The following is a 23,197-nucleotide window of genomic DNA, read 5'->3' as shown; positions in this document are numbered from 1 at the left end:
AGAAACTCATAGGCTTTGTTCTTTTATATGGGAATGGAGGTGAATGCAATGTTAAAACTAGGAACAATCTATGCTGTGCTTCTTGATGCTGTCAGAGTGAGTTCACCCTCACAGGCAGGAAGACTGTTCATGGTGATAACATGAAACTGACGGCTGCTGTTTCATTCTCAGGTAACACCACTTCCTGTTTCTCTGCTGCTGGTTCCTAACCGCACATTTCACTTCTGAGCAGTAAATAAATCTAGGGCCACAATCTGGTGGACACATCTGTCAAGGCGGCCTACATCTGGCCAGAGTCAGTGCAGAGTCACACAGATCACATTGAGGTGAGATTTACAAATGGGGCTGCTGTGATCTATTAGAGTTGCCATTCCAGGACATAACTGGATGTGTCTGTCACTGAACTTCCCCTGTTCTCTAAAGCCGGGAAATGACCGCTTGCTCCCTTATATTTTGTGCCATTTCCTCTGTGTTACTTGTTAACTTTATTTCTCAACTGATCTCTTTTACCTCCTCTTCCTTCTTTCTATTTTCCCTCACTCAGTTTTATGCTCTGTGTCAGTTCCAGCATTTCTCGCCATCTCTGCGTCTCTTTCATACACATGTTCAAAATCATTAAGGGTTTGATGGAGTAAATAAAGAGAGCCCGGTTCAACTGGCACAACAATCAGTGATCAGAGATGACAGATTCGGATTAATTCAACTGGGTGGTGAGATGAGAACTCATTTTTTTAACACCGTGAGTTGTCATGAGCTGGAATGAACAACCTGAAATGGAGGTAGAAGAAAATTCAACTTTGGAAAGGGGCTAAATACTTTAAAGCTTAAACACTGCCCGATAATAGAAACATATGATCATAGAAAAGTTATGCTGCAGAAAGAGGCCATTCAGCCCATCGTGACTGCACCAAAAATAAAAGAAACTCGCCGCTCATTGTAACCCTGCTTTCCAGCACCTGGTCCGTAGCCTTGAAGGTTACAGCACTTCAGGTGCAGGTCCAGGTACCTTTTAAATGAGTTGACCGTTTCAGCCTCAATTGCCAACTTAGGCAGTGAATTCTAGATGCCCTTCCCCTCTGAGCGAAAAGGTTTTTCCTCATGTCCCCTCTAATCCTTCTAACAATCACCTTAATTCTGTTCCACCTGTTAATTGACTGCTCAGTTTGGAGAAACTACTCTTTCCTGTGTACCCTATCTATGCCCTTCATAATTTTGTACACCTGAATTAGGTCACCCCTGAGCCTTCTCTGTTCTAAGGAAAACAGCCCTAGCCTATATAATCTGTCCTCACAGGTGCTATTTTCAAGCCCTGGCAACATTCTTTAAATCTCCTCTAAGCTCTCTGCGAGCGATTATGTTTTCCTGTAACGTGGTGACCAGGATTGTACGCAAAGCTGCAGCTGTAGCTTAACCAGCGTTTTATTCAGTTCCATTATGACATCCTTGCTTTTCTGTTCAACACCTCGCCCAATAAAGGAAAACATTCCATATGTTTTCTTGATCACCTTGTCCACCTGTTCCGCCAACTTTTGGGGAGCTGTGAACATCCACCCCAAGGACTCGGACTTCCTCAACCTCTCAATATCTTCCTCTTTATTGAGAATTCCTTTGCTTTGTCCCCTCCCCCCTCTCAAATGCATTAGTTCACACTTTTCCAAATTCAATTCCATTTGCCACTTCACCTACTCAACCAAACCATTGATGTCATTTTGCAGTCAACACCTATTCTCTCCACTATCAACTACACGGCCAGTTTTTGCATCACCTGCAAATTTCTCAATCATGCCTCCCACATTTAAGTTTAAGTTATTAATAAACACAACAAACAGCAAGAGCCCAGCACTGAGCGTTGTGGAAAAGCACTGGGAACCATTTCCCTTTCGCAGAAACACCAATTGACCATCACCCTTTGTTTCCTGTCGTTAGACAAATTTGGATCCAACCTGCCACCTTCCCCTGTATATCCTGAGATCTCACTTTCCTGACCATTGGGGAATATAACTAATTGGACAGACCTTTAAAAGAGCCGACACAAGGCACGATCGGCTTAAGGCCTTTTTCAATGATTTTCTGCTTTTCTTACTGTTTATCTTTTTGTTTTTATGTATCTTCCTGTTGCAGTATCATTTCGGTACCTCCTCTGTCCTTTATTGGGCCCAAATAAAATATGATAATTACATAGTTTACCTGGTGAGCTAATCCTGTCGTCTGAAAGTGCCTCTACGTGTAATGCTGATAATTGCCAGGTACCTTTCAAGAGTTTATTTATAAACTTCAAGTGAATGTCACTGGATCGAACTCTGATCAGAAAATCACCACCTCCTGAATCTCTGTGGCACTGAATTTTGCCCTGGGGAAATTTTGCTATTTGACCTTTTCAGTCACAATGAAAATCAAGCATACGATTTGTCGGTTTCTTTGAGCTGTCAGATTCGGCCCGTGTGCCGCTGTGCAACTCTAAAACTGCAGGAAAAGCTGTGAAGGAGCAGATCCGTTTCTGTTCCTCTGACACGTGCGTCAGTGTCAGCTCAGATATCAGAAACCTCGGCAGTCTCCATGTCCTCATTGTCTCCCCCTTGGGTCTAACCACTCTTAGTGAGGTGGAGTCAGTCACACGGGCCTTTGTCATGATATCACCATGACTTTCTTAACACACAATTCCCTCCCCCACTCATCATTGCATAGGAGCCTGCACGATGCCCAAAACACCATTGTTTCCTTCCAGCTTGCTTTACAATTACATTCGGATGTTCCTTGCTCATCTATCTGGCTCAATGCAAGAGTACAAGCGGTAAAAACGGCCTCTGTCATTCATACATTGCAGGCGGCCTCTGTGATCATTATTATACCAGGCTCCAATCTGCCCGGGCCATGTAATCGCCACTTGTTTCATCAATATAAATGGAAGAGTTTTTTTAGTGAACGCGTACGTCAAACGTGTGATGGTGTCGCAGGAACCCCTGCCTGGCTGGACAGGGACACTGTGCCGAATTGTTCTGTCTGCTATATTCCCTCACCGCTACTGAGTTCAAGGAAATATTGCGCAAAAGGACGTAAAATCAATTAAACTTGAATTTATACTGACTCCTGGAGAATCCACCCAGATTATGGGGTCCAGTCTCTTTTTTTTATTTATTCACTGCATGCGGGCTTCGCTGGGCGGGCCAGCATTTATTGCCCATCCCATATTTCCCTTGAGAAGGTGGTGGTGGTGAGCTGCCTTCTTGCACCACTGCAGTCCATATGGTGTAGCTACACGCACAGTGTTGTTAGGGAGAGAGTCCTAGGATTTTAACTGGAACCCAAATATTTTGACCCAGGAGTGAGAGTGCTGCCAAATATTCAACACGGACATGATCTATTCACAGTTCACATTGCAAACCTTATTCCATTCAGAGTTCAATTGTCCTTGATTCTGTTATTCGGCAAACTATTTGCAACGTTTTAGGAATCACAGGCACTAATGTATGACACCCTAACTTCGATTTTAGTGCACTAGACAACGACTGTGCTCTCAGCACACTGGATTCAGTGATGTGTTCAGTAATACACTGCAACCTGCGGCGGATAGTATTGGATCGAACACTGTCCTCGTTACACTAAAATTAAACAACGCCTTTGCTGTAATCACATTGGGCTCTGAGTCCATTCTTAGTGCATTGCCTCCTATTTCGGTAATTATTACACTCCACTCCCGCCGCTGTTCCAGCCAGAAAATAACCTGCTTCTCGATCCAATTTAATATACGCCTATTATTATGGGAACATTGTTCCCGTCTATTTTCAACAGTAACATGTTCCTAACATTGATGAATTTGACAGTCCTCACTTAGTGATACACTGGTACCTATTTCGGATATCATTTTGTAAATTATTGTATCCATTATCATTAAACAAAGACTTTATTCTTCTATCTTTACACTAGGACCTGTCTCTGCTATTAATGCAGCTGTACACATCTGTGTTTATATTACACCGGGTCCTGTCTCTGTTATTACCGTACTAGATTATCTCTGTTTCCATGACAACATGCCATATCTTTGTTTTGCTGCACTAGCCCATATCTCTGTTTATAACACATCGACCCTGCATCTGTTTATGCTACAAAGGGCCTGACTCTTTACATGGAACAAACAGAATAGGAGCAGAGTATTCAGTGCAAAAAGGATTAGTGCAGTTGTAGTGGAAAGAGTGGAAGTAACACTCAAAGGTTGCAGAAACAAAAGAGTGAAAATTCCCTGGAGATCAAGGAATGTTTCAACCCTTTCCATCCCTCTGAGTAATAAATCATAGAATTACAGTTGTATTAACCTCACAACAGGTACAGTTTCAATTTGTCCACATTGCTTCCACAAATGATCACAGACTCATGGTATAAACAGGAACTTCTGTGAGATGCTGATGTGGTCATTTTCCAATAAACTGCCCTTATTCTCGAGGTGATGCAATTTCACCTGATCATCTGAGACAGCTTAGTCTAGCTGGGAAATGACATGGACAGTCTGAAATCACTTTATAAACAAGAGCACACAGCAGAATGGTTAATAATAAATAGTTACAATATTAAACGATCTTCAGTTGAAATACATGAATTGTTCTTTTTGGGGTGTTAACACAATCACTGAAGTTGCAGAAAGAGGGTGAGGTGTGTGTGTGTGAGTGAGAGAGAGACGGACAGACAAACAAGCGGACAGTGAGTTATGCGCTGCATCAGATAGAGGGCCGAGCGAGAGATTGGTAATTGGCACCTTCATCTTAGTAATGAAATGGCCAGGATGCCATGACTTTCTACACAATGGTACCGAATAGAAAATGCGACCAATATTTTTTTTTCTGCATTATAAGATCGGCAGCCATAATTTGAATAAGAGAACATGAAATGCCAAAAAAAATGGTGACGATTAATTATTTATATTTGAGGAATTACAGTACAAGTATGAAGAATGATTCTCTTCATGAAAACATACAGAACAGGTGGTATCTGATACATGATACTGTCGACTGTAATGAAACTGAATATCAGGCGCTGCATTGCATTGGCCGCCGATCTCATGCCGCCCATCTTTGGCCAAGGCCAGGGACCATTTTCTAGCTCATTACCTTCATTTATATTATCTCTCTATTTCACATAGACACAGCCTGGCGCAGTAATAACTCAGATTGGATCTAGCTTAATTTAAGCTAAGACATCGTCTTCTGAAGTAGTAATAGAGATCGGGGCTCGTGAAATATAAACAGAAAAGGGGTCTAGTTTAGCATTTAAAAGGCAGGGTCTAGTGCAGTAATAATTGCGACTGCATCTTCTGTAACTTGTAAGACATGGTCTGGTAGAGTACAGACAGAGATAGAGCTAATGTAATATAAGCAGAGACATGGAGTATTGCAGCAACAACTAAAACAAAGCTTAGTGCTGTATATAGAGACCCTTCGTCCAGCGCAGTAAGAACTGGGACTTTGCCGTATGTAATACAAAAAGAGACATGGTATAGTTCCAGAACAACTGAGATGGGCCCAAGTACTGATATAACTGAGGCAGGAACTGGTGTAATATTATGATAGGATCCATTTGGATATTAACCGAGACAGGGTCAGTTGCAGTAATACTGAGACAGGGCCGAGTGCACAAATTATTGCTACAACATCTTCAATAATAGAAAAGGAAACTGGGTCAAGTTCAATAACTACTGATTATTAATAATAGACGTGGTCTTGTGTAATATAATCACAGGCATGGTCTGCACTGCATTCAAAAAGACAGGGTCTACTTCAATATAAACACATGCAAGGAAACGTCCAGCGGAATGTCAGCAGAGACATGACCTAGTTTGACATGATTAGAGAGATGATCTAGTGTAACGTAAACAGAAATGTGATCTCGTGGATTATAAAGTGAGGCAGTGCTGAGTGCAGGAATAGATGAGACAGTAGCGTGTGTAATTTGAAGAGAGACATGGACTGACGGAGTAATAAAGGAGACAGAATCTAGTGTAAGGAAACTGACACAGGGTCTAGTGCCGTTTAACTTGATAAAGGGCCTTGTGCAATATAAATTAAAATAAGACCTAGTGCAATCAGTCCTAACCAAGTACCTAGATTAATATCAATAGAAACATGGACAAGTGCAGCAATGAGAGAAACTTGGCATAGTACAATAGTAACAGAGAAAGGACATTGTGTGATATAAACAGAGAAATTGATATGCGCAGCATTAACTGTGAAATTGTCAAGTTTAGTATAAACGTGGCAGAGTAAAAAGTGAGACACAGCCTCGTGTGATGCAAACATGAGCATGTTCTGTTTTAGTATTAAAAGAGACAGGGCCAAGTTCAGTAATAATTGAGACATGACCTAATGTCATGTTAGCCGAGAGATGATTCAGTGGAGTCATAACTGAGAGAAGGTTTGATATAATATAAAGAGGGCCCGGATCAGGTATATCAACAACAGAGATTGGGCTGAGTAAGGAAACAAATAGACATGATCTGCTGTAAAATGATCAGAAATATGACCCTGTGATATGATCAGAGACGGAGCCTAGTTTAATTTGAACAGAGATAAAGCCCATTCCGGTAACAATTGACACAATGACTGTTTAATGTAAAGCAACCTCGGCTTCACTGCCATCTGCTGGACAAATGCTGCTATAGTCAATGCCGTGTAAATGCCAATTTCAGTTCATGCTTGTGATATAAATCACTGAATCATGGAATGCTTGCAGCACAGAAGGAGGCCTGTAAAGCTTAGGAGATTTTGAGATATAAAACCATTTTAGTTAATATATCTACGTTCCGAATTCTTGATTTATATTAATGGAGTATTTAATTGTGCCTGACCTAAAAAGTTCCCAATAAGTGGTATTTATGGATCAAGTATAATTTATGAAGCAATATTTTCAGGAAGAGAGCTCCAAAGACTCACGACCCAGAGCGAGAAAGAAAAATCGCCTCATCTACGTTTTAAAGCGCCTTATGTTTAAACAGTGATCCCTGGTTCCAGATTCTCCCATAAGACAAAACATCCTCTGCACACCCTCGCTGTCAAGGACCCCCAGAATCTTACATGTTTCAACCAAGTCGCCTGTTAATCTTCTAAACTCCAGCCTAGCCTGTCTATTCTTTCCTCATAAAACAATCCGCCCACTCCAGGTATGAGTCTGGTAAACTTTCTCTGAACTGATTCTAACGCATTTACATCCTTCCACAAATAAGGCGACCAAAACTGCACACAGTACTCCAGATGTGGTCTCACTAGTGCTTTGTGTAACAGAAGCATAGCATCCCTACTTTTTAATTCAATTCCCCTTTCAATAAATGATAACTTTCTATTTACTAATTAATTGCTGTACCTGCATACTAGCCTTTTGTGATTCACACACTAAGACATCCACATTACTGATTCTCAGAGCACTGCAATCTCTCACCATTTAGATAATATGCTTCTCTTTTATTGTTCCTGCCAAAATGGACAATTTCAAATTTCTAATATTATACTCCGTTAGCCAGACCTTTGCCCACTCGCTTTACCTATCTATGTCTCTTTGTAGCCTCCTTATATCCTCTTCACAATTTACTTTCCGACCTATCTTTGTGTCATCAGCAAATTTAGCAACCATCCCTTCCATCTCTACATGAAACTCGTTTATATAAATTGTAAACAGTTGAGGTCCTAGCATTGAGTCCTCTGGCACACTACTCGTTACACCTTGCCAACCTGAAAATTCCATTTATTCCTGTTAGCCAGCCAATCTTCTATCCATACTAATATGTTACCCTATATATCATGGGCTTTTGTCTTTCGTAATAATCTTTGATGTGGCACTTTATCAAATGCCTTCTGTCAACCTTACTGCAGTATATCCATCAGTTCCCATTTATCCACAGGCCATGTTACTTGCTCAAAATCATGCTGGCACTCCCTGATTACCTTGAACTTATCAAAGTTATCTGATACAGCTTTTCTTCATAGTAGCTTCTAACTTTTTCCCCATAACAGATGTCAAGCTAACTGGCCTGCAGTTTCCCGCTTTCTGTCTCCTTCCCTTTTCTATCCCAAACTAAAGGGAACTCCGCTGAATCTAGTGAGCTTGGAAACACATTAAAGCAATGTATCAACTATCTCAATAGCCACTTCTTTTCAGACCCCAGGTTGAAGTCCATCAGGATCCGGGCAGTTGTCAGCCCACAGCTCCAACTATTTACTCAGTACCACTTCTCTGGTTATTGTAATTTTCCTGAGTTCCTCCCTACCTTCCATTTCCTGATTTACAGCTGCCTCTGGAATGTTAATTGTATCCTCTATAGTAACTACTGATGCAAAGTACCTGTTCGATTCATCTGCCATTTCCGTGGTTTCCATTATCAATTCTTCAGACTCACTTTCTCTGGTGCGAATGCTCACTTTGATAACTCGTTTCTTTCCAAAGAAATATTCATGGAAGCTCTTACTATCTTGTTTTATATTTGTGGCTAACTTTCTGTCGTATTCTATTTTATTCCCCTCCTAATTACACTTTTAGTCATCTGAAGCTGTTCCTTCTCTTCTGCTCAATCTACTGGCATTCCACCTATCAATGCACAATCATATATTTGTTTTCTTTAAGTTTTGTACTCTCGTTCACCTTTCTAGTTAACAACGGATGGTGTATTGTCCCCTGGACCTTTTTTTTTACTCACTGGAATATATCTATCCTGTGTATCTTGATATATCCACTAAAATGTTTACCATTACTTCTCAATGAACCTATCCCTTTACTTAATTTGTCAATTCACTTAAGTCAGTTCTGCTTTCATGCCCTCATAATTGCCCTCATTCAGTCTTAAAAACACAGCCTCGGACCCGCTCCTCTCTCCCTCAAACAGAATGTAAAATTCAATCATACGATGGTCACTACTACCGAGGGCCGCCTTCACCATAAGGTCATTAATTAATCCCATCTCGTTGCACAATACCAGGTCTGGATTTGCCTGCCCTTTAGTTTCCTCGAAAACTAAGAAACAATCCCGGAAGCATTCTATCAGCTCCTCATCTGGGCTACCTTTGCCCATCTTACTTTTCCCATCCATACGTTGTTTAAATTCTCCCAGGATTATGGTCGTGCCTTTCCGACAAGTTCCCATTATTTCTTCCTTCACGCTACCGTGTGGTTACTATTAGGAGGCCTGCACACGATTCCTACAAGCGATTTCTTTACTTTCCCATTTTTCATCTCTATCCAAACCGTTTGCACATCCTGGTTTCATGAGCTTGGGTCATCCCTCTCTATTCTGCTAAGCCATCATTAACTAGCAGAACCACCCCTCCGCCATTTCTTCTCTTCATGTCCTACCAAAATGTCCTTTGATATTCAAGTCCCAATCCATGTCCTCCTGCAGCAATGTCTGCAATAGCTATCAAATAGCACTTCTTTATTTGTGGATGTGCTGTTATTTGGAAAGAATCAAAATTAACCTCTTTCATTGGCTTGGGATGAGGCTCATTTGGTGTCAAATCATCTCTGTATCTAAAGCCATGAACACTGAAGACAAATCTGCATCTCTTATTCCCTGGGCCCCCGGATGTATATTCAACTGTGAGCAAATAACACACCATTGTAAATACAGAGCTATTGCAAACAATGTTACATCTTCTTATCAATAATACAACTTATCATATATAGCCACGTCAACACTTGTTTTAGCACCATACCAGTGATACGATACATTATTAGTAAATGTTAATAACACTTCCTACAGTTATGTCAAGACAAAGGCTGCCCTCCAATACAGATCTTCTGCTCTACGGACATGGTTAATCAATTGAACCAAGTCATAGATCGTTTAGTTTTAAGATGAGGTGTCGTGTTAAGTTAAAGCTGCTGAATTCACCTTTTTTGTTTATCCATTTGAAACTGACAAAGAATCCCTCAATTGCACAATTCAAATAAAACAAATATAATTCATTGAACTTAGGCTTCTCGGTACCTTAAAGTAATTAAGGCAATAACACCGGTTCCTGCTCCCAGCCTAAAATCTATATAGCCTCAGTACCAGAAACTCAAACTGAGCTGTAAAGATAACATAAATATTATTTCATATCAACATAAAACCCTATAATATTCGTAGTTTTATCACTCCTTAAAGGCCATTCCGTTCGTTCTTACTGTTCTTGTACTGTGATGGATTAGTTCATCTGCTGCCACCCTCTGTCTGCTCCCCGTAGGCCAGATGTTTCCCTCCTTTTCATATAATTATCCAAATCCATTTTGAATGCCTCGTTTGTCACGACCTCCACCACATCCTCACGCAGTCCATTCAAGTTCCTATCCACTCTCTACATGGGCAAAAGTGTTTCCTCGTGTCGCTAATGCTTATTTCCCCAATTACCTTAAATCTGTGCCCCTTGGTTCTCCATCCTTCCACCAATTGGACCGTTTTCTACTTTCTACTCTGTCCAGACACAACAAGATTTTGAATACATCTATAAATTCTGCCTCAACCTTTTCTTCTCTATGGAAAACAGTCCCAATTCCTCTAAGCTACCAGTTTAACTGAAGGCCCCCATCCCTGGAACCATTCTCGTGAATCTTTCCTGCTCTCTCACTGATACGTTCACACTTTTCCTAAAGTGTAGTGCCCAGAACTGGACGCAAATGCTCATGTTGAGACTTTAACAGTGTTCGAAAAACTCTTTGCTTTTGAACTCTGTGCCCCAATTTATAAAGCCTCAGATACAATATGCTTTATTAACCAGCCTGTCAGCACTAACAACAGAGATAGTGCATCGTGTTATATAAACAGAACATGGACTTGTGCAGCATTAACTGTGACTTCCTCTATCTTAATATAAACATGGCAGGGTCAACTCAACTAATAACTGAGGGAAAGCCTCGTGTAATGCAAACAGGCACATGTTCCAGTTTAGTCCAAAGGGAGACATTGTACAACGCATTAACAATTGGGACATGACGTTTTGTCATATAAGCTGAGGCAGGGTTCCGTGCAGTCATAACTGAGAGTGTCTCACAGAACAGAAAGAGGGCCTTAGTTGAGTATGCTAACAGCAGAGATTGGGCCGAATACAGAAATAAGTGAGACATGACCTCCTCTAATCTAATCAATGACACGACCTAGTGTTATTTAAACAGGCACGCGGTCTAGTTTGATATGAGTGGAGACAGGGCCAATGCAGCAACCATTGAGAAATGCCTGCTTCACGCAGTTTGAACAATCACGGTTTCGGTTCCATCTGCTGGACAAACCTTGCTATTGCAGATGCTGTGAAAATGCTGATTTAATTTACTGTTTCTGATATCAATCATAGAATCGAAGAATTCTTACAGAAAAGTAAGAGGCCATTTGTCTGGCCCGTGCTAACCCTCTAAAGGAGCAATTGACCTCGTTCCACTCTTTTCCCCCTAGCCCAGCATTTTTCCCTTTTCCGAAAATGATGCCATTTATTTTTGAAAGCATCAATTGAATCTGCCTCCACCACACACTCAGCCTGTCCACTCCAAATCCTAACCACTCACTGCGCGACAAAAAAGTTTATTTTTAAATATCGCCGTTGCTTCTTTTCCTGATTATCTTAAATCTGTGCCCACTTGTTCTCGAATCTTCCACCATTGGGAAATCTTTCTCCCTGCCTACTCTGTCCGGACCGTCATGATTCAGGACAACTTTAACAAATCCCCTTTGAAACAGAGTATGGCAAGGGAGAAAACGCTAATATATTTGTGTTGTTGTTGCAAGAGAATAACATAGGTGGAGTGAGAAAATATGATCGAGTGAGGGCAACACAACTGATGCTAGCCAGGCATAAATTGCGTTCAATATGTATTTTTGTTTCATCTTCTTTGAAAGAGGGAACAGTTAATATGTACATTTGATCCGCAAATGAGATCATAGGACTTTCAGTGGTGAATTGCTACATTTATTACGTTAGTACCAGCATGGTTGATGAAGAGCTGTGGAAATTCAGCTGAATCAATCCACGGCCCACATAAGATGCATCCGAGGATTTTTACGGAAATAAGCGAGAAATCTGCAGGTTCTCAGTCATAAATCTGTGAAAAATGATTGAATTCTGAAAAGACATCTGGCGAGCAAATAAAATAAAATGCAGCCTTCATTGTTCTTTGGTAATATGTTCGCAAAAGTGAGTCAGGAAATCACAGACCATGAGTTACCCCTCGTAAACCCATAAGAAAGGAAAGTTTGTGGGACATGTGGAGAGAAGGAGAACCTTTCATTGTAGCCAGTAAATGTCCATGAAGGAAAGGACTTGCTTATCTAGTTGGCTGATCACTGTGAACGTGAGCAAAACGAGCTTCATGGGCAAGATAGACAGTGGATGTGATGCATTTGGATTTCTGCAGGCTTTCTAAACAGGTCCTCTGGAAAGGATGCGACCCTGGAAGAAATATTTCCACAATCAGAGGGAGGACTGCAAGGGAATCGGAATTAGTTGATTGATAGATTCCAGATTGTAATGATACAGGGATTGTATTCGGACTGGAAGGATATTAACGCTGGGATCCCACATTGTTCTGTTTCATTCCGCATTAGTTTAAGATGATAAGAAATGAAGCCAGAAGATTAATGCTTACAACTGCAGTGAGGGAAAAGGCTAATGAAGATGATAGGTGCACATCTGATCAGGGTAAGCTATGGGCGGATTTAAATACTTGAAAAATAAGCAGAAAGGCAATGGATAACATTCCTCAGAGAGGAACTCAAAATTTGTCACATGCAGATAAGGAATTAAGGAAGGAAATATCACATATGGAAAAAAAAACCTGTACGGAAAAAGAAAAAAAAAACAGTGGTTTCTGACTGACAAGAGTTGATTATCTTTCAACAATGAGCAAAGCAAATGAGGCCCTGGGACGGACACAGATTCCCTCTCTCCACGTTTCCTGACGCCTTCCCCGGCATAGTGCCAGCCTTGCCGCCTTCCAGCCTGCCTCTAATGGACCTGGAAAGTTCAGACTGTTATTCCATTGGGTATTCGATTCATGGAGCAGACTCTTGAAAGCAGGAAAGCCGTTAACATTGATTCTTACAGGAACACAAGAATAGGAGCTGGAGTAGGCGGAATGGCCCGTCGAGCTGCTCTGTCATTCTGAACTTGTGCTTCAACTCCATGTTTCCGCCCTTTGCCCATATCCCTTAAATAGCCGAGCCACTGTAACTCTGCCTATCCCGAACTAAAGTGGATGGAGAATCCAGAGCTCTCTAGGGTAGAGAATTCCAAAGGTTCACAACCCTTTTCATCTCAGACCAAAATGTTCGGCCCCTTATCCTGAGACAATTCCCCGTGTTTTAGATTTTCTGACCAGGCTGTAAAGATGTGAAAATAAATTCTCCCCCATATATTGTTTGTGTTTGATATGTATAATTTCCCCACTAGGACAAAGAACGTGAGAAATTGAGAACATTATCTTGGAGACATAAGTGGTAAAAAAGCTTTAACAAGATCCATTGTGTCGGGTTGAACATTGGCAATGTATTGCAGAGGAATTACAGAGCACAGCAAAGTTTAACTCCTCCCATTCTGAAAGCGATTAGAGTCTGATAACTGTATCAAATGTGCACATTGCAGCCTGAAATAACTCCCAACAACCAGCTCCAGCCAATACCTCCAATGGGGAATGATGAGAGTGTTCATGTACAGGGTCAGGTGGTAAAAGAGCGAACGCTGCTGCGAACTTCAATCCCACACAGTATTGTTCCATATTCACAATTCATGAATATGTTTTCAAATGAGTATGCAGTAACTGAACTTCTTTGAAGCTGGCAAACAGCACCGCCTGTCGTGGCGGTGAGGTGCCAGCAGAGGGTGGGGTTGTATTACTTTAGTCACAAGACAATGAAACGGGTTTGAGTCGAGGCTTTGACCCTTTTAATTCATTCATGCAGTACTCTTTGCAACTTAATAAATTCATTTACCTAAAATTTTTCAGCTGGAATACTTGCATCATGTATCATAAATGCATCGTCAGCATCCTGGAGGTTGCCATTGACCAGAAACTAAACTGGTCTAGCCATATAAATACTGTGGCCACAAGTGCAGGTCAGAGAGGCTGGGAATTGTGCGATGAGTAACTCACCTCCTGACTCCCCAGAGCCTGTCCACTATCTAAAGGCACAAGTCAGGATTGTGATGGAGTAGTCTCCTCTTGCCTGAATGAGTGCAGCTCCTAAACACAAACTCAAGAAGCTTGACACCAAAGCATCCCACTTAATTGGCACCCCATCCACAAACATTCACTCCCTCCACCACCGACACACAGTGGCAGCAGTGTGCACCATCTGCAAGATGCACTGCAGGAATTCACCAAGTCTCCTTTGACAGCACCTTCCAATCCCATGACCACTACCATCTAGAAGGACAAGGGCAGCAGACACATGGGAACACCACCACCTGGAAGTTCCCCTCCAAGTCACTCACCACCGTGACTTGGAAATATATCACCGTGCCTTCACTGTCGCTGGGTAAAAATCCTGAACTCCCTCCCTTACAGCACTGTGGGTGTACCTACACCAAATGGACTGCAGCGGCTCAAGAAGGCAGCTCACCACTACCTTCCCAGGGGCAACTAGAGAAGTGCAATAAATTCTGGCCCAGCCAGTGATGCCCACATCCTGTGAAATGAATTAAACATGCCAAAGTACCAATAAGTCGACAACTGTCCCAGGTTTATGACGGTTGTTAATGTCACTGCAGTTGCATCCCTGTTAGCAAGTTAATGCTGTTCCATGTACGAGTCACTGATATGGGGCTGCAGTATGATTAACCAGCAAGCTGAGAGCTTGGTCACCCCCTGCTCACCAAATGAATATCAGGATCGCAGCTGCAGTTGACTGACTATCGCAATGGGGCCCTCCTCACTTGTGTCCATGACAGACTGAGGGGAATGGGAGGTTAGCCTGACAGATCTCAACCCCCTTGAGAATCAACTCTTCCTCACCCGTGTTCCCCTCTTTCAGTGAGATGGGCCGATTCCTGGCCAAGAGGAGGATCTGGAAACCAATGAGCCTCTATTTATTCTGAATGTATATGTCGGCCATCGTATTGCCTTCGAATTCATCACCACTCACTTGTGCTTGAACTTGTCCTTGGGCGACTGCTGGTGAAATGCAGAATGGAACGTCTTCTGTCCCATCGGCATCCGCCCGCCAACTTAAACTGTCCTCAGTGAAATATTGCTAACAGCCGAGTGTTTGCCAAGTACCATACACTCTCTCCTTAATGCATTCATGGCTCATATTTCTCACCAGGTCAGTTCATATTTTTTAAAGTTTCTTAAGTCGCTGCCTTCCATTTGTCCCTTTGATCTATATTCGGTCAAGTTGACCAGTTGAAATGACTTGAATGGCGAAGGTCTGTTCTGAATGACCTTGTCCATCGTTTCTGATATTGCTCGCGTGCTCTCTCCCTCTCACTGCCTGAACCTGTTCCCACATTTCCCATTACTGTTGGGCTCATCCTGGGGCACTGTATCCATTTGCGGTGCATGAGATTTTAGAATTTTTGAAATGTTTTAATCTTTTCTAAATATTAATGATTTTCATTGAAATTTACCCACCATGTGTCTTGCCTTTCGATCCTGAAATGTTTTACTCAGCGCAATGTGAGTGTGAAATAGTCTGCCAGGCCCTTAAATGATCACTTTAGCATTAGGTATTCTACCGAGGATGTCCGGATTGAAGCTCCACCCTAGGCCCAATAGGGCTGTGCAGTACTGAGCACTGAACTCTAGCAGGTGTCCCATTTTATTTTGTTTTTCTCTTTATGGTATGTGGGCATCACTGGCAAGGCCAGCATTTTCTGTCCACTCCTAATTGCCACTGAACAGAGTGGCCTGCTGGGGGCAAATTTCATGGGGCATTTAAGAGTCAGCCACATTTGTGGTGGGTCTGGCAACACATGTAGGCCAGACCGGGTAAGGACAACATGTTTCCTTCCCTAAAGGACACTAGTGAACCAGATGGGTTTTTACAACAATCGATGAGTTTCATCGGCGCCATTACTGAGACGAGCTTCATTTTCTAGACCTGGTGAACTTAAATTCCACGAACTGCTGTAGTGGGATTTGAGCCAATGGGCATTCGGTTGGCTGTTTAGATTACTAGTCCCGTGAGGTTACCACTAATCCCCCATCTCCCCCAGGTGGAATTCAGAGGCGGTTGAATTCAGAACCATGAGACAGGGTAAATTTTTATTTGTTTGCAGGATGTGGGCTTCACTGGCTGGGCCAGCATTTATTACCCATCCCTAATTGCCCTTGAAGGTGGTGATGACCTACTGCCTTGAACCAAGGACAGCATTTGCTGTCCACCCCTAATTGTGAGCGTCATGTCAGGGGACAGTTAAGTGTCAACCACACTTGCTGTGGGTCTGGAGTCATATGTAGGCCAGGTGAGGATGGCAGGTTTTTTTCACTAAAGGACAAATGAAACCAATCCATGTGGTGTAGATACACCCACAATGCTGTTGGGTAGTTCCGGGGTTTTGACCCAGCGACAGTGAAGGAACGGTTATATATTTCTAACTCAGGATGATGAGTGACTTGGAGGGGAACTTCCAGGAGGTGGTGTTCCCTTGTGTCTGCTGCCCTTGTCCTACTAGATGGCAGTGGCCGTGGGTTTGAAAGGTGCTGCCGAAGGATCCTCGGTGAGTTCCTGCAGTGCATCTTGTAAATGGTCCACACTGCTGCTACTGTGCGTCGGTGGTGTAGGGAGTGAGTGTTTGTGGATGTGGTGTCGATCAACCGGCTGCTTTGTCCTCGGTCGTGTCAAGATTATTGAGTGCAGTGGGAGTTGCACTCATGCAGGTAAGTGGGGAGTATTCCATCACACTCCTGACTTGTGCCTTGTAGATTGTGGGCAGACTTTAGGCAGTCAGGAGGTGGGTTACTCGCCACAGGATTCACAGCCTCTGACCTGCTCTTGTAGAAATGGTATTTATGTCGATAGTCCAGTTCAGTTTATGGTCAAGGGTAACCGCCAGGATGTTGATAGTCGGGCATTCAGTGACAGTAATCCCATTGAATGTCAAGGGATGGTTAGGTCCTCTCTTGTTGGACAGGGTCATTGCCTGACACTTGTGTGGTGTGATTGTGACTATCCACTTGTCAGCCCAAGACTGGATATTATCCAGGTCTTGCTGCATTTGGACATGGACTGCTTCAGTGTCTGAGGAGTCACGAATGGTGCTGAACATTGTGCAATCATCATCGAACATTCCCACTTCTGACCTTATGATGGAAGGAAGGTCATTGATGAAGTAGCTGAAGATGGTTAGGCCAAGGACTCTGCCCTGAGGAACGCCTGCAGTGAAGTCCTGGAGCTGAGTTGACTGACCACCAACAACTAAAGCCATCTCCCTTTGTGCTAGGTATGACTCCATCCAGCGGAGAGTTTTCCCCCTGATTCCCATTGACTCCAGTTTTGCTAGGGCTCCTTGATATCAAGGGCAGTCACACGCACCTCATCTCGAGAGTTCAGCTCTTCTGTCCATGTTTGAACTAAGATTGTAATGAGGTCAGGAGCTGAGTGTCCCTGGCAGAACCCAAACTGGGCGACAGTGAGCAGATTATTACTAAAGTGCTGCTTGATAGCACTGATGACCCCTCACTGATGATCGAGAGCAGGCTGATGGGGTGGCAATTGGCTGGGTTCGATTTGTCCTGCTTTTTGCGCACTGGGCAAAATTTCCACATAGCCGGGTAGATGCCAGCGTACTAGATCTACTGAAAGAGCTTGGCTAGGGGTGCGGCAGGCTCTGGAGCTCAAGCCTTCATTACTATAGCTGGAATATTGTCAGGGCCCATACCTTTTACAGTACCCATTGCCTCTTGGGTGAGGAATGGCAGCGGAATGGTGAGGTGGGGACATGAACGTTTTGACACAGCAAGTGGTAATGACCTGGAGCTCGCTGCTCACCAGGGTGATCCAAGTGGAAATGATTGATTTCTGAATGAAACTGGGCCCTTGAGGCAAGGCAGCTCTCTGGGCTATAGCAGCTGCATGGGAATGAATGAGGCTGCTCTGTGGGAGCTGGCATTGACAGTGGGCTGAATGGCCTGCAGCTGGGACATAAAGGACTGATTCCAGGTGTGAAGAGGAGGGTCTGTCGAAGGTTTAAAAATGAACTGATTCTCTGCTGTACTAACTTGGCCTAACACTCGTGCCTCTCTCTGAAGTCAGGAACGATCATTTTCCCTGGTGAGGGACCGTCGTGTTCGATGTTGGGGATCGGCGAGACCCTAATGTAAGAGTTGGAGTGACCCTGACTTAGAGTCAAAGTCAACAGGGCTGAGCGACATTGAATGTCGGATATCACTGATTTATTGTACCTAACATTTAGCATGTTGAGGGTAGATAGTGTCCTCATGGTAATGTTGGAATTGATTAATACAGCCAGGAATTATAAAGCTAGTCTCCATAATGCTGACCAGGACAATTGTAACTAACCACAACTTTTAAAAAAACCATCAGGTTCACTAATGTCCCTTTAGGGAAGGAAATCTGCCGTCCTTACCCAGTCTGGCCTACACGTGACTCCACACCCACAGCAATGTGGTTGACTTTTAAATGCCCCCTGAAATGGCCGAGAAAGACATTCAGTTCCAGGGTAGTTAAGGATAAGCAGCAAATGCTGGCTCTGCCAGCGACGCCCAGGTCCCGAGAAAGAATGAAGATAAGGGAAGTGCTCCCTGGCAATTGACCTTAAACAGCCTCGCTCCAATTTAAATTCAATTAAAAAGCCTGAAGCTCGCCTCAGTCATGGTGACCATGAAGCTATCGCACATTGTTGTAAAAACCCATCTGGTTCACTAATGTCCCTTTAGGGAAGGAAATCTGCCGTCCTTAACCGGTCTGCCCAACATGTGACTCCAGACCCACCGCTAATGTGGTTTACTCTTTTAATTGCCCCCTGAAATGACCCAGCAAGACACTCAGTCCTCAAGCGCGATTAGGGAGGGGCGTTATATGTCGGCCCAGCCGGCTCCGCTCCAATCCCGTGATCGAGTAACGCGAACAATAATAATAGATAATGAAAAATCTATAATCGCTGGCTTTGCAGAATTGACCAGAAACAGTTCGGTATGAGTGAGGCAGAGCGGTTGGAAAGCTCCCCAGCTTCTCAATCCACATGGACAGCGGCGGTTCAAGGAGACGGTCCACCATCACCTTCCTAAGGGATGGCCAATACATGGGTGGCCTCGTCAGCGATGCCAAACTCCTGTGAAAGAGGAACATAAGCTGAAAAGCGGAGAAAACTGAGACCCGTTTTACCTGGGACTGCGACAGCGGCGAGGGCGGTGTAGTATATGGCATAGAACGGGCCTCTTGGTGGAAAGTGCATCTTCTGAGAGGAGTAGCGGCGAGAAGCACCCAAACTCTGTTCGGCTATTGAAGTGGGCATTATTATACCTCAGATTTAAACCCCCCCCCCCGCCCACCCCACCCCCAGAGACACAATTAAGGAGCCTAGAATGTGCTTGTCTAACTTTGAACAAAGAAGTGAGGTTGTGTCACCCATTTATATTAATTACGGCCATTGAACAAACACATACAAGCGCAGCCCCTTGGACTGGAGTTTCCGATGCAGGAGAATGATCTCGGCTGATTCCCACAGAATGCTAGAAGGAAATGTCGAACACTTATCCTGAGGTCTGTCCGATCACATTGGAAGCCGCCCGTGATTCCTAGAATACTTTCAGGGCATAAATTCAAAACACTGATAATCTCCCAAAAGGTCATTAATCTATGGAATTCTCCCCCCATTACTGAAAATAAACCTACTATTCTAAAACATATGAAGTATGGCATTAGGCACCTAGAACACAAAGTTACTGTTAGATCTAAGTGTCAGGTGCATGTTCAATATTAGATCGGTATATCAGGTAGACATTTATTCATGGCCTCAAGTTAAAGTTAAAGGTGGCTGCTGGACCGGACTGTCAGGTACAGGTTCAACTGTAGATCTTGATATAAGTTACAAGGTCATTGTTGGACTGGAGTGTTGGGTACAAGAGCAGTAATACACCACATTTCAATCACATGGTCACCGTTTGACGGTGACATCACTTGGACCGGTTCATCAAATGGCAAAGTCATTGTTAGCACAGGGCACCATTTCCATAGACACCAATATTCCATGGTTATCAATTGCAAGGTTATTGTTAAACCGGAGTGTCACTTACAAGGGCAGATTTAATGTTAAACTAGATTATCAGCTCAATAATCACTGACAGTCCATGGGTCTTAGTTACAAGGTAGCTGTTAGAGCTGACAACAGTTTAAAATTATCAATCTATTACCAATTTTGAAGTTTCCTTTTTGATCATTAGATAATCAACACCCTTTCATCCTTTCAGACTATGACTGCTCCTGTCCATCCTGTGACACTTGTGCTATCTTCATCCCCTGAGAAATGATTTGAAAGGCTAAATTTGCTGGTATCATTTTATCTCAGTAATAATCAGAACTCCGGAATCGAAACTGTTCATTCCTGATCAGTGCTGTTATCCTGCAGGATTCCATAAGTCTGTTCTTTGTCACAGTGTAAGGTGCTGTATTCAGTTAATATTCAACAACAAACACGAATTACTGATTTCTGGCGGCTCGGAGGTTAAATGCTTTTGGTAGTGTTTCTGCCCCATTTTGTGCGCCTGTTGGGCGATTATGACAACCAGGACACTACAGGAACCCCGCGCAGCGGGTTAGCCAGAGGGGCTTGTATAGAATTTCAAACTGTGTCGTCATGCTGCAGTTCTGGATTATGCTGTGCAGAAATAGGATTGGGCTGGGATATTTAGGAACACCGGAGAGAAATTGATCGAGCAATGGAATTGTAAACGTTCACAGCTCATTAGGACCCATCGTGCCCTCGCCAGCTTTTTACAAAGAGCTGCCCAGTTAGTCCCAATATCTTTCTCTTTCTTCATAACCCAGCAGCTTTTCCATTTCAAATATTTGTCCAATTCCCTTTTGAATGTTAAGAAAAACAATATTGAAAAAGGTGCAGGAGCTCCGGCAGTGTCCATGCTCAGTGTGTGAAAACTAACAAAGTTTCCCTGACCCATTGTCGGCATTTTATTTTATTCAAAATATATTGCAGTTCATATAATATCATTAACATTTATTGAGATCACATTGACAAATCGACCACCAAGGAATCATGTCTGACCCCAGTGATCTGTGAAAAATGTAACCAGATCAAATGCAGCCACTAGCGGGCGCTCCAGTGGCGCAATCGGTTAGCGCGCGGTACTTATAGAGCAGTGCGATCAGCGGGCTATGCCGAAGTTGTGAGTTCGAGCCTCACCTGGAGCAGAGATTTTACTAGAGCTACTACATGTGGGACCACATTTGGATCCGAGATTCTTGAATGAATGGCACGGTTTTCAGCCGGCAGCATTGCAATGACAGAGCATAAGAGCACCCCTGACCCCCGTACTGGTTTATTAAATTCTGTTACACAGAGCTGTTGTACAGGAAGATCAACAGCGACTCATTTACCATCTCTTGCATGCTTGTAACTTGTTCCATTTGACTAAAAACGTCAAGAAAATCATGTTTAAAGTGTTGCACTTCCACCACTGATCACACTAGATAACACCCGGCTGGAAGTGGTTGGTTAATACTGCTCCCCAGTTTCCACGGTGACAGACTGTCTGCTCCTTGATGCAGTTCCTGATACACGCACGGGGAAAACACATATCACCTGACTCATGAACCGTACATGGATTAATGTCAAGCTGACCCTTTGGGCCAAGCTGATGGTGTATTAGGGCTGAGTCCTCAGTACCTTGTCTGGCTGTGAAACAAGGAGGACTTACACCAATCAAGGAAAGAAACTCCGCGACTTCCATCTGTGCTGTGTGCGGTGGTTATTGGGTATCTTCTGGCGGGACACAGTCAGGAAGCGGCAGTCCTCACAAAGACAGAGCTCCCAAGTCTGTTAGGCTCAGCAAACAGTTGGATTGCTCGGGCCCGTTTACAGGATGGAAGGTGGTCACATAGCTAAGGGCCAGGCGGCCAGTAAGAGGCCCAAAGCTCCGCTTGTATGACACTCACACGCATGATATGGAGGCCCTAATTCGCGATTATCATACATGAATTTCACTGGATGACGACAGAGGAAGATGACGATACTTCCTGTGGACTGTTGTGCATCACCATGATGTCCATTGGCTACAGCGGCTTGGCAACAGACGCCAAGACTGGAAACAACAACCCAGAACATCACTTGTAGCTTCACGTGAGACACTTGTGACAGAAACTGCCCCTCAAGGATTGAGCCCAGCCATCAGAAACTGTGCAGCACCTGGAGACAACCCATCGTTTGCTGCATGTCCATCATCTTTCATGAATGGAAGGATGACGAAGATCATTGTGAAATTCACTTGCAAACAATATGACGTGTCTCACACACAAACACACACTCACATACACATACACACACACACACACAGGCAAACACACACAGACGTACATGCGCACACATAAACAGACACACACCAATACATACATACAGACAAACACACACACAGGCACACACACACATACAAAGACACAGACGTACATAGGTGCACACAGACATACATGCATACATGCACAAAGACACACACACACACACAAACACACGCACATACGCATAAACGCACACAGAAATGCACGCTCATTCACAGACAGAGAAGCACACAAAGACACACACACACACAGGAGCACAACCTCAAGGACAAATACAAAAACACACACACAGACACATAAACACATACAAAAACACACACAACACAGACGCACACATATACACACAAAGACACAGACCACACACACTGACACACGCCGACACACACAGGCACACTCTCACATATGCAAAAATACACACACACAAACGCACAGACGCAAACAATGACCACATGTCCGTCCTTGGCCTGCTGCAATGTTGCAGTGAAGCTCAATGCAAACTGGAGAAACAGCACCTCATCTTCCGACTTTGCAGCCTTCCGAACTTAACATTGAGTTCAGCAATTTCAGATCACGAACTATCTCCTCCATCCTGACCCCCTTTCCGATCCCCCTTTTTCCAATAATTTATAATTTAAAAAAAATATTTTTCTTTTCCCACCTATTTTTAAATTTATTTCGATCTATTGTTTTATCGCCACCTTTTAGCCCATTTAGATCCCTTCCCCCCACCCCACC

The 23,197-nt window shown here is 43.4% G+C and overlaps 1 non-coding gene across 1 annotated transcript; it reads left to right on the top strand.

Moving 5' to 3' along the window:
- The first annotated feature begins 21,227 nt into the window (after positions 1-21,227).
- trnai-uau (transfer RNA isoleucine (anticodon UAU)) lies at positions 21,228-21,322 on the top strand. The gene is made up of 2 exons: positions 21,228-21,265; positions 21,287-21,322. It is a non-coding gene; the product is annotated as a tRNA-Ile (tRNA).
- The last annotated feature ends 1,875 nt before the right edge of the window (positions 21,323-23,197 follow it).

The sequence above is a fragment of the Cetorhinus maximus genome, chromosome 23 (assembly GCF_964194155.1).
Source record: "Cetorhinus maximus chromosome 23, sCetMax3.hap1.1, whole genome shotgun sequence".
Classification (NCBI taxonomy): Eukaryota; Metazoa; Chordata; class Chondrichthyes; order Lamniformes; family Cetorhinidae; genus Cetorhinus; species Cetorhinus maximus.
Note: the sequence above shows the minus strand (reverse complement) of the source record. Positions and strands in the feature narration are given on the sequence as shown.